This window comes from Onthophagus taurus, chromosome 3 (genome assembly GCF_036711975.1).
Source record: "Onthophagus taurus isolate NC chromosome 3, IU_Otau_3.0, whole genome shotgun sequence".
NCBI lineage: Eukaryota > Metazoa > Arthropoda > Insecta > Coleoptera > Scarabaeidae > Onthophagus > Onthophagus taurus.
Genome location: NC_091968.1, coordinates 25,467,324 through 25,485,343, shown reverse-complemented (window position 1 = coordinate 25,485,343; position 18,020 = coordinate 25,467,324). Strand labels below are relative to the sequence as shown.

Genomic DNA, 18,020 nt, shown 5'->3' with positions numbered 1-18,020 from the left:
CCCGATCGTGACGTCACGCGGGGATAGGCAACTATTATTTCACACTTTGAATTAGAAAATACATTGTGTTAATTAATTACCGTACCCGACGTCATCATTGCAAGTATGCAACCAATATCACAGTATGGGTATTGCAATACGCGATTTGCAACATTGGTTGCATACTTGCAATGATGACGTCGGGTACGATAATTAATTAACACACTGTACTTAATAAATAAAACTAAAGCTAACACTGGTACTAGAAGTGACACTAGATTAGTTCTCATTTTAATTCAATTGAAATATACAACAATCTATTGGTGAATAACAATTAAAACTAGAACTAACACTAGACCTAGAACCAGAATGTTTTTATGTCTGATTTATGACATCCTTTAATCTAATCTGTAAATCAATAAAACATAAGAATGCGAGTTCATTATATTCTAGTGACTTTTCTCATCACGAATACAGCATCTGTACATGACCTTCCTGATCTAAAGCCGTGTTGTTCTTGGGCCAGTGTTGTAATGTAATTAATTTTGGTTATCTTGGTTACTAATTTCAGTATAGTGTTAAGTAGGTTTATACCTCTGTAGTTGTTTGGTTCTTTCTTATCTTCTTTTTTTGAATATTAAAATCATTGTGCTTGTTTTCCATCCGTTTGGTATTTTTTTTGTTCAGTTAAGATTTTTTTTATCAGCGATGTTATTTCCATCTCTTCCATATTTTAGTAGCTCACTTGGGATCTATAAAGAAGATCTAGCGACTAGCTTCCCTAAACCGTTTCAAAGTTTTGCTAACTACTGACTGGATGGTTGTTTCTCGATATCCTCGAATTTCGTTCATAATGACATTTATAATCTACCGCCATCTAACGGTCAGTAGATGTCTAACTTCTTTATAGAACTTTATTAATAGGGACTAAAAATATTTTGCGGATCTGATTCAAAACTCAATATGAGCTTCATATACTTAGCAAAGCAATTATTTACCCACTGATAACAAACTCAAATTAACCTTGGGTTAGGTTGACTCAACTTCAAGCCTATCTATTTATCGAGGAAACCATTTAATGGACATCATATACTTGAGATAGAAGTTATTTGCTCACTGAACTGTAATATATCATTAGGTAAGACTAAGAAAGTTTGATGATTTGATACAGGTTTTAAAAATCATATTTTAATTAAGAAATAACATGATTCTTATTTCACTAAGTCATCATAATAGAAACCTCCTATATTTATTATATTCAGTATTCAGCTACAATATTTTGCGATATAATCCTAAATTATACATTCCCAGAGAGATAATGTTAGTTTCATAGTTCCATAAATTTGAGTTTAGGACCGTTTTAGGACGTAAAGCGTCCTTCAACGACCCTCCAGATTCACCGAGCCAAGAGACATCTTTATCAGGGACACGTTGCGGTCCACTGTGCACTGGTAATTTCTTGCGCCCGCCTCGTTTCGGACGGTTTCCCGGTCCGGCCGTAAAACCGGGATTTAATGGGATGCAACCGTTGCCGGAAGACGATAACGCCATCTAATGCACTATCAATCGATGACTCCCAAAATTAAAATTTCATTTAATAGCGCCTAGCGCTACATTGTTGTATATTTTTATTGAACTAAAAGTAGAACTAATGTTGGACCTAGAAGTAGAATCATTCGGGTTTAGTCGTATGTATCTTAAGACGACTAAACCCAAATGTTTCTAGTTCTAGGTCTAATGTTAGTTCTAGTGACAGTGTAAGTGTAAAACTAGAACTAACACTATACCTAGAATTAGAATCATTCGGGTTTAGCCGTCTTTCGAGACGTGCGGCTAAACCCAAATGATTCTAGTTCTAGGTATAGTGTTAGTTCTACATAGTAACAGTGCTAGTGTAAAACTAGAACACTAGACCTAGAACTAGAAACATTCCCGAATGATTCTAGGACTTGTGTCAGTTCTAGTGGCAGTGGTAATTAGTGCTAGTTAGCATAAGATATTATTATGTTGTATATTTTTATAGAACTAATTAATGATGAGGTTAATTAATGATTTTAAATTAATTACTTACCATTTCTTTCGTTTAATCAAATCGATTTTCTTAAATCTTCAATAATTTTCAATTATGTCAAATATGTTTTAACGTTGGTGATTAACACTAGATGGCGTGAGTATAAAAAGGGATCTTCTTTATTTAAGTTTGTTTATTTAAAATTTTTAAATTACGTGGTTAATTAATGATTTTCAATTAATTGCTTATCATTTTCTTCATTTAACAAATCAAATCGATTTTCTTAAATCTCCAACAATTTTCAATTCCCTTAAAAAAGTTAGGTTATGTTTTCGATCAAACTCGTTAAGTAATTTAAAGGGGAAAAAATAACTTACTGGAATCTATATGCACTTTAAATTAACATTTTGGGAGTCTAAAAACATATTTTGACGTTTTTTTCGGTTCATTTAAACTTATTTTTTTAATAAAACTCGATAATTTTGGTAAGAAGTGAATCGGTGGTTTTAAAATGTCAAATATCATTTAACGTAGCTGAATAACGTTAGATGGCGTGGGTGTAAAAAGGGATCTTTTTTATTTAAGTTTGCTGATTTAAAATTTTTAAATAAAGATTATAAATTACGGGGATAATTAATGATTTTAAATTAATTATTAATTACTTACCATTTTTTTCGTTTAATAGATCAAATCGATTTTTTTAAATCTCCAAAATTTTGAATTAAGTAAGTTAGGTTACGTTTTCTGTCACACTACATTTCCTAATTTAATAAGAAAAATCGCTTAACTCACTTTAAACACATACCTTGGGAGTCCAAAAAGGTATTTTGATGTTTTTTTCGCTTCTTTTGAACTTATTTTTTTAATAAAACTCGATAATATTGGGAAGAAGTAAATCGACGGTTTTAAAATGTCAAATATGATTTAATTAACGCTAGATGGCGCGAGTGTAAAAAAAGGGTTTTTTAAAATTTAAATAATAATTAAATGTTTTAAAAATTTGAAATATTCTCCTAAACAAAGATTAATTTTCTTTCCTTTTATTTTCAAACAATATAATTTGTTGAATCAAAGTTTTTTAGAAGAAAAATAAAAATAAATTCAAAAATTGACGCTAGATGGAGGTGAGCGAAATGTCAAAAATAACATTTAAATGTCAAATTTTAATTTTCGTCTAGATAAATTATATCTTGTGTTATTTGTGTTATCTTGTGTCACTCACAGTCAGAGTTAACCCACTTGGTAAGTAATGCCACTTAACTCAAATTTTACACGTGGTTTTTTTGACAATGTCTAAAGTTTTCGCTAATTCAGTGCAATTGTAAGTAAATTGTATTTTTATTTACTTTATAAAGAAATAATTGCTATTATAATAATGCAATTAATTGCGATTTTATTGCCCACAATCCTTTCTGAGAATAATAATTATCCATAAAACTAGAACTAACACTAGACCTAGAACTAGAATCATTCGGGTTTAGTCGTCTTTTGAGACGTGCACCTAAACCCAAATGATTCTAGTTCTGGATATAGTGTTAGTTCTACATAGTAACAGTGCTAGTATAAAACTAGAACTAACATTAGACCTACAACTAGAAACATTTGGGTTTAGCCGTCTTAAGAGACGTACGGCTAAACCCGAATGTTTCTAGTTCTAGGTCTAATGTTAGTTCTAGTGACAGTGCAAGTGTAAAACAAGAACTAACGCTATACCTAGAACTAGAATCATTCGGGTTTTGCCGTCTTAGACGTGTGGCTAAACCCAAATGATTCTAGTTCTAGGTATAGTGTTAGTTCTACATAGTAACAGTGCTAGTATAAAACTAGAACTACGTGCCTGCGTCTTCAGACGCACGGCTAAACCCGAATGTTTCTAGTTCTAGGTCTAGTGTTAGTTCTAGTTTTAATTATTATTCAGCAATAGATTGTTGTATATTTTAATTGAACTAAATTAGAACTAATCTACTGTCAGTTCTAGTGCCAGTGTTAGCTTTAGTTTTATTTGTTAAGTATTTCCTAATTGAAAGTGTGAAGTAATAGTTGCCTATCCCGGAGTTACGTCACGAACGGGCCTTCGAGCTGTATTCCCGGGGTGAATCCTTTTATATTCCACCGGCCTTATTATAAATAGATAGCTGCTCGAATTTGTTAGACATTATATAGTGCTACTTAGTGTTACTTAGCACTGTCACTAGAACTAACACTCGACCTAGATCAAGAGGCATACGGCTAAACCCGAATGTTTCTAGTTCTACTTTAATTCAATAAAAATCTAACGCTGAATAACAATTAAAACTAGAACTACCGTATTTGATTTATACATCGTATAAGCAACTCGGGGAATACCCCGAGTTAATTTATGAACATGGAATAATAGAGTAACTGAGGGAATAACCCAATTTGGATTGTATCTATGTGAGCGAACATTTATATTTAAATATACTGATAATATTAATAATTTGACTTAAAAATCGATGTGATACCGTATTAATATTTTTAATATTTAATACGGTCATTAAAATGTAAGTAAATTTCAATTTAATACGTAGTTTGAATCACATTGAAAAGGTAAATATCGAATCGGGTTGTGCCTCTAGAGTAAATACGTAGTCATGTCCTGGCATAACATTAACTGAACTAACTGAAACAAGCCGGGATAAGCCGTGGTTAATCTGGCTGGATTAGATCCAACCCATCTGGATACAGCGGTCCTGTTTGCCTCCGGTTGCAATTCACGGTGAATATCGCGGCGATCCCCAGAAATTGCCCGTCGTGTCCGCGCCACGTTATAATCTAACCAAATTTCAATCCACCCAATTCTAACTCTTATCTTAAATCTTATTTTAACAAAGACATTATTTTCGTGGGGCGATCAAATTCAGTTCGTAACTTTCAAGTTTTCATCGAGTTGTTTCTAGCCAAGTCGTAACGAAGTTATTTCCTGTTGTAGTGACAATTTTGAGGATGTTGTTTTAGTTTTAACAAGTTCAAGTCGTGAACGTTTTTTTAAAATATTTTCTTTAAAAATCGATTCTTTATGCATTTATATGTTAAAGACGCATCAATCATATCTTCATTTTAATCTAAACGTTTAAAAAGGAGATTGATTGATGGGGGGTGGAATTGAAGGAGAACGTAAACGTTGGTATGGAAGGTTTGAAAGTTAATTTAATTTTATACCCGGTTTTCGTTTATGTTTTCATAAATCTGTGCAGTATACGAATTTTATTACGTAACCGGGTTTGAAATTAATGACGCCCCATTTCGTATATTTTCCCTCTCCCGTTGGTAATGCGTTATTTCTGTAGCGATAATTTAATACGATTATAATTCGAATTTCATAAGGGGAGGCCGAGTTTTAGTTTTATCCGAAACAGACGGTAACTCATCGGATGTGAACCGGGATATAAATAGAGGGAAGTGTAGTTGAGTAAATCATCCCTCGTTCAACGGAAAACTATACGATGGTTCCGTTTTGAGAGTTTGATTTGTGGTCTTCCTAACAAATTACGAACATCCTCTTTCTACGGTCACTTTTCAGAGAGAATTTTTTTATAAATGATGACAACCTCGCTTTGAAATCTTTAAAAATTTCATACTCAGATCACGTTTCCGTTTCCTGAATTAGTTTCAGAACAAGTTTTTCTTTTCAAGTTGAGGTAGGCTACCGGCCAGAGGGAACAAGTTCCATCAAGAACTCGCCCTCACCATTTCCGGACGACTCCAGAATTGAGACGCATTTGAATTGATGGCGTCGCGTACCCTTCAAATCCATCAGAAAAAAGAAAAAATAAAGAGTCACACTTCGATTAATAAGAAAAATCCTATTTTTAAACCTTTTCTTTTTCCATCTCAATTAAGTCTTGGCGAGTACTCAACAGGAAATTATGCCACTCGACTAGCGAGCGCGCAATTAACGACACCCACGACACAAGGTACCTTCAAGTTTTCAAAGTTGTTAACCCACATTTTAAAATTCTAAAAAAAAAATCTTTTACATTTATAATTTTTTTGCCGTCATCTAGTTTCGATTTCCTCGATAACTACACAGGTTCGATTAGGTACTTGACGGGTTTGCCAATTACTGGTAGCGTGTTCTATGCGTCCCCAGGCGTTAATTTCTGCCCTTTCGATTTTCGAGCGATGACCCCCCCGACGTGTGTCGTAATTGAGATAGGGGCCAATTTCGAATGCCCGCGGCGACCGTTTTTAATAATAATAACAACATCCGGCACTGAAATTGAAAATACTATTGAAAAAAATGCTACCAATATAGTAAATCAATAATTTGTTTAGTGGGGGCGATATTGAAAGTGAAAATTAATTTCTTTTAATAGTCTTCTTGCCAATTAATGATTTTGACGTTTTTCCCATTTTCTGATTCTGTCTGCATCACCAGCAGAAAATTATCTTCATTGATTCTCCAGACATAGAAGTTTAGATTTATATCTTCTGCTGCTATTCCAGATTTATTGTTGGTTGTGGTAATGGTTTCTATGGTGATTTGGAGATTATGCCTTATTACTATGTATGTACAGGTGTCCCAATTTCGATGTCCGCATAGGTTATCTCCGAAACTAAAAGAGATAGAAAAAAAGTAGCTTACATGTCATGATGTCGTTTTTCGAGAAAATGTTAATGCCGAAAACTCCGAACAGCTATCGTCTTTTGTTTTCGCCCTATCGGCAAAAACTGAAAATTATGCGAAAACGACAATCGCGAATATCTCACTTATTATCAAAGATGGAGTATTATAAATAAAACATTATATGGCCAACTTTTTATGAAGAATTCAGTGGCGTAGGTAGAATTTTTTTCCCATTTTTTATTTTCGAGATTTTTGACGTAACTTTATTTTTTTAAATGGAAACTATAGTTGGCTATGACCTAAAATAATTTGTTATTTTCTTCTGATAACAAATATATATAGTTTGTGGGGCATATTTCTTATAGTTATTGAATAATTAACAAAAATTCATTTTGTTCTATCTAAACATAATGTATGTATTTAAAAATTAATGTTGCTATGGTGATAACCATACATACTATGATGAAACATAATGTATCAAATAATTGCCAAAGTTTGTATTTAAAAATTCGATAACAACTCTGGCATTATGAGCTGGTATAATGCACCAGCATGTTAGGTGTCAAAGTATAACAAAACTAAATAAAACTTTACAATGAACTTCGAAAATTATGAAAATGTAACATGATGGAATGCTATATGTTATCAGATAAGAATGCGACGTTAGCCGCGGAATTATATTTCACAAGGTATTCAGAAAGAAGACAACCGCACGTAAGAACCTTCAGCCGGTTAGCAGAAAATTTAATAGATTTTTGGTCATCAATATATAATCGATAAATCCATCAACATCTTGCAGAGAAATTGAACAAGACGTCTGACCCAAAAACCGCTGCTTCCGAATATGAAAGAAAAATATGTATAAACCATACAAAGCGGGCCTAACTCATTATTTACGTGCAGGAGATGTCAATCTTAGATTAGAATTTTGTAGATGATATTTAGAAAAATTAAATAATCTGCTGTTTGTTCAAAATGTCATCTGGACCAATGAAGTCTCTGAGTGTTCAAAGAAGGTTGAGGTTCAATGTATGGTGTGCCCTTTTAGATAATAGAATGTTGGCATATAGTATCTACCATAAAAACTTAAACTCAGGTAATACCTCAATATATCAAGGCAGCACATTGTGCCTTTGGTCGACAATTTGCCATTAAATAAGTCTCAAATGATATATTTTCAATATGACGGAGCACCAGCACATAATGCCAGAGTTGTCAGTGAATTTTTAAATACTACTACAAACTTTGGCAATAATTGGAAACAATGGGCACGTTCAGCCGGTGTCAACTGTTAAGTTGCTATATTAGCAGTCGCGGCTGAACGATATGCTAAGTCAGCGCTGTTACGCAGCAGTTTAGTAAATATCTCAGCGTAAGTAATCTGCGCTTAGTTTGTCAGCGGTTGTGAAATTCTAGGTTAGGATTAATATTTTTTGTTTCTTCCCTTTAATTTTGAAAACTGGCAGAACTGTATAAAATGAGCCTTAAAATCAACATCATCATCCATTATCTCTTGTAATAACACAAAATTTTCAAAAATATTATTGTTGGCCATAGTTTTAGGTTATGCTGAACTGCTAATTCTCAATTGCTTGTTCAGCCGATTTCGTTCCGCTGTATTAAAGCTCATACAACTAGCTGACTGATTTAATTCAACTGTTGACACCTGCTGAACGTACCCAATGTTTTCCATCGTGGCATTGTTATCACCATAACAACATTAAGTTTTAAATACATACAATAGTTTTAGAAAGAACAAAAAAAATTGATACATTATGTTCCATCATAGTATGTATGGTTATCACCATAGCAACATTAACTTTTAAATACATACATTAGTTTTAGATACAGCAATAGAATTTCTGTTAATTATTCAATAACTATAAGAAATATACCCCACAAACTATATATATTTGTTATTAGAAGAAAATAACAAATTATTTTAGGTCATAGCCAACTATGGTTTCTATTTAAAAAAATAAAGTTATGTCTCAAATCTCGAAAATAAAAGATGGGAAAAAAATTCTACCTACGCCACTGAATTCTTCGTAAAAAGTTGCCCATATAATGTTTTATTTATAATACTCCATCTTTGATAATAAGTGAGATATTCGCTATTGTCGTTTTCGCAAAATTTTCAGTTTTTGCCGATAGGGCGAAAACAAAAGACGATAGCTGTTCGGAGTTTTCGGCATTAGCATTTTCTCGAAAAACGAGATCATGACATGTAAGCTACTTTTTTTCTATCTCTTTTAGTTTCGGAGATAGCCTATGTGGACATCGAAATTGGGACACCCTGTACTGTCTCTATGTGACTGTGGTTAGACCTATGATCACATACGGAGCAGCAGCCTGGTATAGGAAAGTCCGACAGACTTCAGTTATCAGTAAACTTTCACGAATTCAACGTGTAGCTGGATTGGCAATCTCTGGTGCGATAGGCACAACGCCAACTCTAGCAATGGAGGTTCTGCTTGGCCTATCTCCTCTGCATTTGCATATGGAGAAAGTGGCTAGAACAACCATTTACAGATTTAAGCAATATGCTCAAAACTGTTCCGACATGTCCTACCAATGGGCTGCGGAAGACATTATAAGCACTGATACTGTGCTATCAATGCCGTCAGATTTGGCGGTATCACTATCAGTGATTAACGCTCGATACCAGATTGTACTGCCTGAGCGGCAGTCCTGGATCGAAAATGAAAATTCTCTGGTTCGGGCAGACATTTACTTGTACACAGATGGATCAAAAACGCCTGAAGGGGTAGGAGCAGGAGTATACTGCCAGACACCTCGAATTAAGCAAGCCTACAGCCTGGGTACGTACTGTACTGTATTCCAGGCGGAAGTATTTGCTATTGACATGGGTGCTAAAATCCTTCTTGAAAGAGGGGTGAAGAACATGACAGTACGAATTTTCTCAGACAGTCAAGCCGCTCTCCAGGCGCTGCAAGCCGTGAAAACGGTGTCGGCTCTGGTTAATGATTGTAAGAGAACATTAAACACACTGAGTTGTGATAACAGAGTCTCTCTGATCTGGGTCCCGGGTCACTCTGGGGTGGCTGGCAATGAAGCGGCAGATAAGCTAGCACGAGATGGCAGCGCTGAAGCGTTTGTGGGGCCGGAACCAGCAGTTGGTGTATCATTTGCGAGGGCCAAATATAGGATTGGACTGTGGGCTGAAGAGAGACTTCGCCTACTGTGGACCAGTTCTCCTGGAATGAGATATGCTAAGGTGTTTATTAACATCGTCACTGTCAAACCCGGGAATATTTTAGGACTTGCCCGTAGTAGCATAAAAGTTCTAATGGGTGTTTTTACTGGGCACTGCCGATTAAAAGCGCACCTCAACTTGTTGGGTTTAGCCGACGATGTTGAATGCCGACTATGTGCGGAGGAAGCAGAGACGGTTGAGACACGGTGAAATTTGATAACGATATCTATCGGGGTACAATAGATCCTTAGGGTCGCGGTGCAAGGTTCGTTGGTCCGCCTACCCGATATGTATTCTATGTAATGTAATGTAATGCAAAGTTGAAATAGTGACTTGTATGAAAATATAGAGATTCTGCCTTCTTAGTTAGGGTGATAGTTATCTTTGTACTTTGTATTGGGGTCTTCACACTATATCCTACGCTGTTGTGCTAACCAAGAAGATGGTGTTTCCATAAGATTTCTTGCAGGAAGTTGCAAATATGGACGATTTGGTAATAAGAGAGAGAAAGGTGCGGCAACATAACTTCCTTTTTTCAAAACTTAATAAAACCTATTGTATAATCAAAAAAATTTTATTTGCTTTTTATATTGTAGGCACATACATAAAGTTTTGTTTTACACAGTTTTGAAGATCAAATCAGGTAGGTGATGTCCCCCATTATCCATACGCTGAGTAAACCGATTTCTGGCGTTTGTCGCGATTCTTGCCAGTATAGCAGGGATTATGTTGGCAATTTCTTCCTGGACGACTTCACAAGGGGCCAAATCGGGAGACTGGGCCGGCCACTCCAAATCGCCCCTAAATGAGATTAGGCGTTTTGGGAAGTGTTACCTCAAAACAGCCATCATGCTCTTGAAGTGTGAGCCGTTGCACCGTCTTGTTGGAACCAAACGTCCCCTAAGTCCAACTCATCTAGCCTTGGTGATCGCAACATTTAAGTTGTTACTGTCTCAAAGTTTTCAGGTGTTCTAATGGGCCGAGGGGCTCCAGTTCTTCGTCTTGTCTCTCTTGCAGTTTGTCTGAACCTTAAATGGTTAAATTAAAGCGAGTCCGAAAGGCGCACTCGGTTGCGACCACAGAACATCCGTTCGAAAAGTAGGCCTCAACATTAAACGCACGCTCTTCACTGTTCTAACGCATGATGCTGCCTGAACTGTGTTGGAACAAAACTTTATAGTATACCCTCTCGAATGAGACTACTAGCGCTCCGCTACGACATCAACCGACTAAATGGCACACATTTCAAAAAAGGAAGTTATGTTGCCGCACCCTATATACCTATAGATTTTTTACAAAAAGTTCATTTCGGGTATGCATTAAAGTTGAAATAGAGACTTGTATATAAATATAGAGATTCTGCCTTCGTAGTTAGGGTGATCTTTGTACTTTGTATTGGAGCTTTTACATTATATCCTACGCTGTTGTGCTAACCAAGAAGGTGGTGTTTAAATAAAGTTTCTTGCAGGAAGTTGTAAAGATGTTTTACAAAAAGTTCATTTCGGGCATGTATTAAAGTTGAAATAGGGACTTGCCTAAAGTAGATTCAATCATCGTTACGTTTTAAATGAAAGAGTAAGAAAACGTTTCTAAACTAAACGCTGCGATTTCTTTATTTATCTTTTTCAGTGCAACATGTTTCGGCTAACAAGTAGCCTTCTTCAGGTACAACTAAAATTAAAATTAAATAGTTGGTAAAAAAAATTGACCGTCAATGTGGTACACATATGAGTAATCGGGAAATCGTATACATATATATAAATGATTTCATTGAAGTAAATTAGAAAAGGTCACTCAAAGAACATGTAAAAATTCTTCAGAAAAAACAAAAGCGTCGAACCACTACAAGTGAATTTGAAAAACATAAAACTTAACGTAATGAACAGAGTTTATGAATCCGTTACCACCTACATTGAAATGCCTCATAAAGCTTCACAAGGAAGATAAAAGTATTAGACCAATAATTACTAACAAAAATACTCGCACAAACAAAATAGCAAAGACTATTAAATCTTTTCTGTTTAATTCATTCCACAACCACAACTCCTATTCAGTGAAGAACTCCATGGATCTAATTAATAAAATTAATAACATCACTCTCACAAAGAATAGTCTTCTTATATCGTTTGATATTAAGAACCTATATTCGAATATCCCAATTCATGAGTCCATATCTATAATAAAAATCACCTAGATAACCACCACCAATATCTTAATATTAATCATAATGAAATAACAACTTTCTGCAACCTTCTGAAAATAGTTTGTAATCAAAGTTAAAATTAAATTAAAGTTAAAATAGAAACATGTGTGAAAATATAAAGATTCTGCCTTTTTAGTTAGGATGATAGTTATCTTTGCACTTTGTATTGGAGTCTTCACACTATATTCTACGCTGTTGTGCTAACCAATAAGGTGGTGTTTCCATAAAGTTTCTTGTAGGAAGTTGCAAATATGGACCATTTGGTAATATAAAGATGTTTGATAAAAAGTTCATTTCAAGCATTCATTAAAGTTGAAATAGAGATTTGTATGAAAGTTAGGGTAATAGATATCTTTGTACTTTGTATTGGAGTCTTCACACTATATCTTACGCTGTTTGGTCTTCTTCATTTTCTTCTCTCTATCAGTTCCTACTGGAAAGCATGTTTTGGAATTCTTTATTCTAGCATTCTCTCCATATTAGCTTTTTTTGTTGACTGTCCTCGGTTATTGTCTTTCCACTATCATTATTAACCTATCTTGCTGATCTTCAACAGTAATCCATCTCCAGCGCTAAATTGCAACTATTTGACAAATACTACACAGAAAAAGCTTTGAAAAAATTGCAGATATTATCTACAATAAGAGTTTTCAGCGTTAAATCTTTCGAGAGTTTCTTCTTCTTCCTTTTGTTTTACAACCCTTGCTGTGTTTTAGCATCCTCAACAATTCTACGCCATTCCCGCATACTCCTAGCCACTCTCCACCAGTCTCTCACTCCCATCGCCCTCAAGTCATCCTTCACGTCGCCCAACCATCTTTTACTAGGTCTTCCTCTAGGTCTTTTCTCCGTTGGTTTCCATTCGGTAAGGATTTTTGCACGTCTATCATCTTCCATTCTTCTTATGTATCCAAGACATCAAATTCGCTCAGCTTTAATAAATCTGCTTATGTCCACATCACCAATTAGGGCATTGAGTTCAAAAATCATTCGAATTCTCCATGCCCCATCTTGTTCTTGTACTGCACCAAATATTATTCTCAGTATTTTTCTTTTGAACTTTTTTATTAATACTCGTACGACCTCAATTTTAAATCAAGGAATGTTTCCATTATTGCTACATCATTTCGCCCAATTATAACCATTCCATCCGGGTATGCGACAATTTGTCTGTTTTTATTTGTTAAGTTGCCTTTTGGGATAATTTTTGAGATAACAGTGTCAGGTTATAAAGCAGGGCTGAGATCTCCCAGTTTGACTCCGCTTCTGATTTCAAACATATCTGTCATATTTCAACAACAGGTTTTGAAAGAGCTTTCCGCCTGTCGACGGAGTCGAAAGCCTGTTTGTAACCGATGAACAGGCAGTTTACATCAAAATCATATTCGCAACCCTTCTCCAAAATCTGCCTCGTTGGCTCGAAATCCACATTGGTAATCCCCTTAAGATTTCCTCCACATACTCGCTCATTCTAGTATACATGAAGCATGAAAATATCTTAACGCAGTGTTATTCGAGAGTTTCAAGTCTCCTTAATTAAGGAGAATGGCCAGATTAACCCGGGAAAGATGTGACATACTTTAAAAGTCTTAGAAATCTCCCTGACGACTTAAATTGATGCGTTTCAACTAATATTTCTGCGACAACCTAAAATGTAGCTCCTCGGTCGTAATCGACCTTGCCCACTAACACTTTAACTGACTAGATTGTAGTGCCTTGGCTAATAACTTTCTAAAGGGTTACATTAAGAACGTTTAGAACGTATTAGATGTTTTTTTATTTCCCACTGAATAGTAAGGTATAATCATTATGACATAACGAATCATTTCAATGTTATTACTTAATTTTTATGAAATATTATTACAAGTTAAAATAAAATCTTTAATATTCTTGGTTATTACGGTGGGAATTTCCTGACGATGAAATCTGTCGTGAAAAATTATTTCCAACTTTCAAGAACGATGTTCATGTCTTCTATTTGGTTATCTGAATAGAAACCATGATGATTCAGTCTGCATAAATTAAGCTAACTAAAAAAAAATGCGTAGCTTCGTATTTTCTATCTGAGTTTTCCTTTTTAGATGGAAAATTTTTTTTAGTGGTACTTATACAGAATGAACGGAACATAGAGTGGGGGTGTTAACGACGTTGAAGGGTTTGTTTTTCAAAGGTCCCTCGTACGTGCGCATATTGCGTTAATTCTCGCCCCTTCTATCCCGAGGCAAAAATGTCCCGAGACGAAGCTACGCATAAATATGTATAAGCAAACGTTAAACATTTCTCTTGGTTGCGTTAAAATTTTGAAAACCCCGGGAATTTTGATGGGAAAATAAACGAACGGACCGCTTCATTAAGAACGGAAGCTTGGATAAAACGCAAAACCTAATCAATCAGCTTGATTAAATTTAGCGAGTCCCCCCAAAGTTAGACGTCCGACTTTGGGTTGGTTCCGACTTCTTGCTCTGAAACTTCATTTGCATTCCGAGTTTCTAATCTCTTCCTCCCCCCGAAAAGTTTGTCTCGTACTCGATGGATTTGGAGTTAGTAGTAAACGTTTTAGGTTGATTGTAAAAACATTTTTGTTACGTAAAGTTCATGTCAAAGGGGCGGTGTAGTTCTTAGCTGTGAATAATTCATATCTATCAGGTGCCTCACCTGGACTGCGCTGCGATGGGTTTCATGAATCTTTCAGGACTCCTAAATCTTTTTAAAATATTCATAGGAATTTGCGATGCAGATGGTTCTGGTTAAATACAACCAAAAAAAAAAATAATAATAAAACGGAAACGAGAAGAGACGATGGGAGGTCGTTACGCATTTTTTAGATGTCAATCCGCCGGTGAAATTGCAGTAGCGTTTTTATGCTGGAATTTGAACGGGAGTCTAGATGTAGAGAGGAAAATCCGTTCTCGTTTTGTTGCAATATTCAAAATAGGATAGGAAAAAATTGGGGTGGACTAAAAAAGTGTTGAAAAATGGTATTGGAATGGTTCATTTTTTGTATTTGAAAACACCACTCCACTAGGTTTTTTTTTGAATTTATGTTTTTTTGTAAAACTGTAGATCATTGTGCTCAAGTGAGTAAATAAAGGGAGAGTGGGTTTTGTGTATTTTCTCACTAAGCGAGAATGGTAACAAAGAGAGACGCCGTAACTTCCATCCTTTCGGCCCCTTATTTAACCACACTAGCTTCCTTTAATTAGGCAATTTGCATTTGAATTACGGAATACGCGGTCTTCTTTGGAGCTATTTTACGTTTTGTTGGCCGGCAAAAGAAATTAATGAGCCGGACCATTAAAATAAAGCAAAACGAGAAGAAACTTACTGCAACAACCTATTCTTTTTTATTAATCATTGCGCAACTTTCATTAGCTTCAATGAAAAAAATTATTTATTTATAAAATTATTTAAATAAATAAAACGCCATCTATCGATTTTAACTACAATTTGAATTCGTTAACGATTTTATTATTAAATTTATTGTTATGAAAATAAATCTTTATTCATTTATAATTAAAATAAGTTTTTTAAATAATTTTTCATAAATAAATTACAACAATAAAATTAATCTTATTATCACTGGTAGCTAACTTCGCTTTGTTGTCATTCCATGATTGACAGTTTTAAAATGGTCGTGATTTTTAATCGTTAATATTTCGCTCAAATTCCTTCTAAATTGCTTCAAGGTATGTTAAATTAATCTCCACAACTATTTCATTTCTCCAAATTGATTAAATTAATTAATTTTAAACTTTTAGAGAACACAACCTCAAAAATAATTTAATTTTAATCGATTACAAATTAAGTAGTTAGCGTAGTTTTAAAATTTTTCACTCAAACCGTATTAATTCGATTATCTTTCCTAAAAGTGGTTCAGATTTTCAAATTTCATTCATTTAAATAATTTTACATTAATTAATCTAAATAAATAGAGCGCCATCTATTGATTTTTTATTGCGATTTTAGTATATTAATCGAACAATTTTTTATTAAATTTTTTTTTAATTTTTCATTTATAAAACCGAAGATTTATTTATTTATAATCAAGATAAGACGTTTAAATAATTTTTCATAAATAAATTAAAACAATAAAACGCATTAATCTTATTATAATTAGTAGCTAACTTCACTTTGTTGTTATCGGTTTGTTGACATTTCGTGATTGACAGTTTTAAAATCGTCGAGATTTTTAATTGTTAATATTTCGCTCAAAATTACTTCAAGAAGCTCAAATCCCTTCTAAATTGCTTCAAGGTATGTTAAATTAATCTCCACAACTATTCCATTTCTCCAAATTGATTAAATTAATTAATTTTAATCTTTTAGAGAATATAACCTCAAAAATAATTTAATTTTAATCGATTACAAATTAAGTAGTTAGCGTAGTTTTAAAATTTTTCAGTCAAACCGTATTAATTCGATTATCTTCCCTAAAAGTGATTCAGATTTTTAAATTTCTTTCATTTAAATAATTTTACATTAATTAATCTAAATAAATAGAGCGCCATCTATTGATTTTTTATTGCGATTTAAGTATATTAATTGAACAATTTTTTATTATATTTTCTTTTAATTTTTCATTTATTAAATCGAAGATTTATTTATTTATAACCAACATAAGACGTTTAAATAATTTTTCATAAATAAATTACAACAATAAAACTAATTAATCGTATTATCATTGGTATCTAACTTCACTTTGTTGTTGTCGGTTTGTTGACATTTCCTGATTGACAGTTTTAAAATCGTCGAGATTTTTAATTGTTAATATTTCGCTCAAAATTACTTCGGGAAACCCAAATTCTTTCTAAATTGCTTCAAGGTATGTTAAATTAATCTCCACAACTATTCCATTTCTCCAAAATGATTAAATTAATTAATTTTAACCTTTTAGAGAACACAACCTCAAAAATAATTTAATTTTAATCGATTACAAATTAAGTGGTTAGCGTAATTTTAAGATTTTTCACTCAAACCGTATTAATTCGATTTTCTTTCCTAAAAGTGGTTCAGATTTTTAAATTTCATTCATTTAAATAATTTTACATTAATTAATCTAAATAAATAGAGCGCCATCTATTGATTTTTTATTGCGATTTAAGTATATTAATTGAACAATTTTTTATTATATTTTCTTTTAATTTTTCATTTATTAAATCGAAGATTTATTTATTTATAACCAACATAAGACGTTTAAATAATTTTTCATAAATAAATTACAACAATAAAACTAATTAATCGTATTATCATTGGTATCTAACTTCACTTTGTTGTTGTCGGTTTGTTGACATTTCCTGATTGACAGTTTTAAAATCGTCGAGATTTTTAATTGTTAATATTTCGCTCAAAATTACTTCGGGAAACCCAAATTCTTTCTAAATTGCTTCAAGGTATGTTAAATTAATCTCCACAACTATTCCATTTCTCCAAAATGATTAAATTAATTAATTTTAACCTTTTAGAGAACACAACCTCAATAATAATTTAATTTTAATCGATTACAAATTAAGTACTTAGCGTAGTTTTAAAATTTTTCCCTCAAACCGTATTAATTCGATTTTCTTTACTAAAAATAGTTCAGATTGTTAAATTTCATTCATTTAAATAATTTTACATTAATTAATCTAAATAAATAGAGCGCCATCTATTGATTTTTTATTGCGATTTAAGCATATTAATCGAACAATTTTTTATTAAATTTTTTTTTAATTTTTAATTTATAAAATCGATGATTTATTTATTTATAACCAACATAAGACGTTTAAATGATTTTTCATAAATAAATTACAACAATAAAACTAATTATTCTTGTTATAATTAGTAGCTAACTTCACTTTGTTGTTGTCGGTTTGTTGACATTTCGTGATTGACAGTTTTAAAATCGTCGAGATTTTTAATTGTTAATATTTCGCTCAAAATTACTTCGGGAAACCCAAATTCCTTCTAAATTGCTTCAAGGTATGTTAAATTAATCTCCACAACTATTCCATTTCTCCAAATTGATTAAATGAATTAATTTTAA

The 18,020-nt window shown here is 33.3% G+C and overlaps 1 protein-coding gene and 1 long non-coding RNA gene across 25 annotated transcripts in view; one reads left to right on the top strand and one right to left on the bottom strand.

Annotated features, from left to right (window-relative positions):
- The window catches only part of LOC111418588 (PTPRF interacting protein alpha), a 75,526-nt gene that overhangs the window by 16,769 nt on the left and 40,737 nt on the right, over positions 1-18,020 (top strand). The window lies entirely within an intron of this gene.
- Positions 1,213-2,584, bottom strand: LOC139429554 (uncharacterized). Its single transcript, XR_011640109.1, has 3 exons — positions 2,368-2,584; positions 2,051-2,299; positions 1,213-1,538 (listed from the first exon to the last, which is right to left on the bottom strand). It is a non-coding gene; the product is annotated as an uncharacterized lncRNA (long non-coding RNA).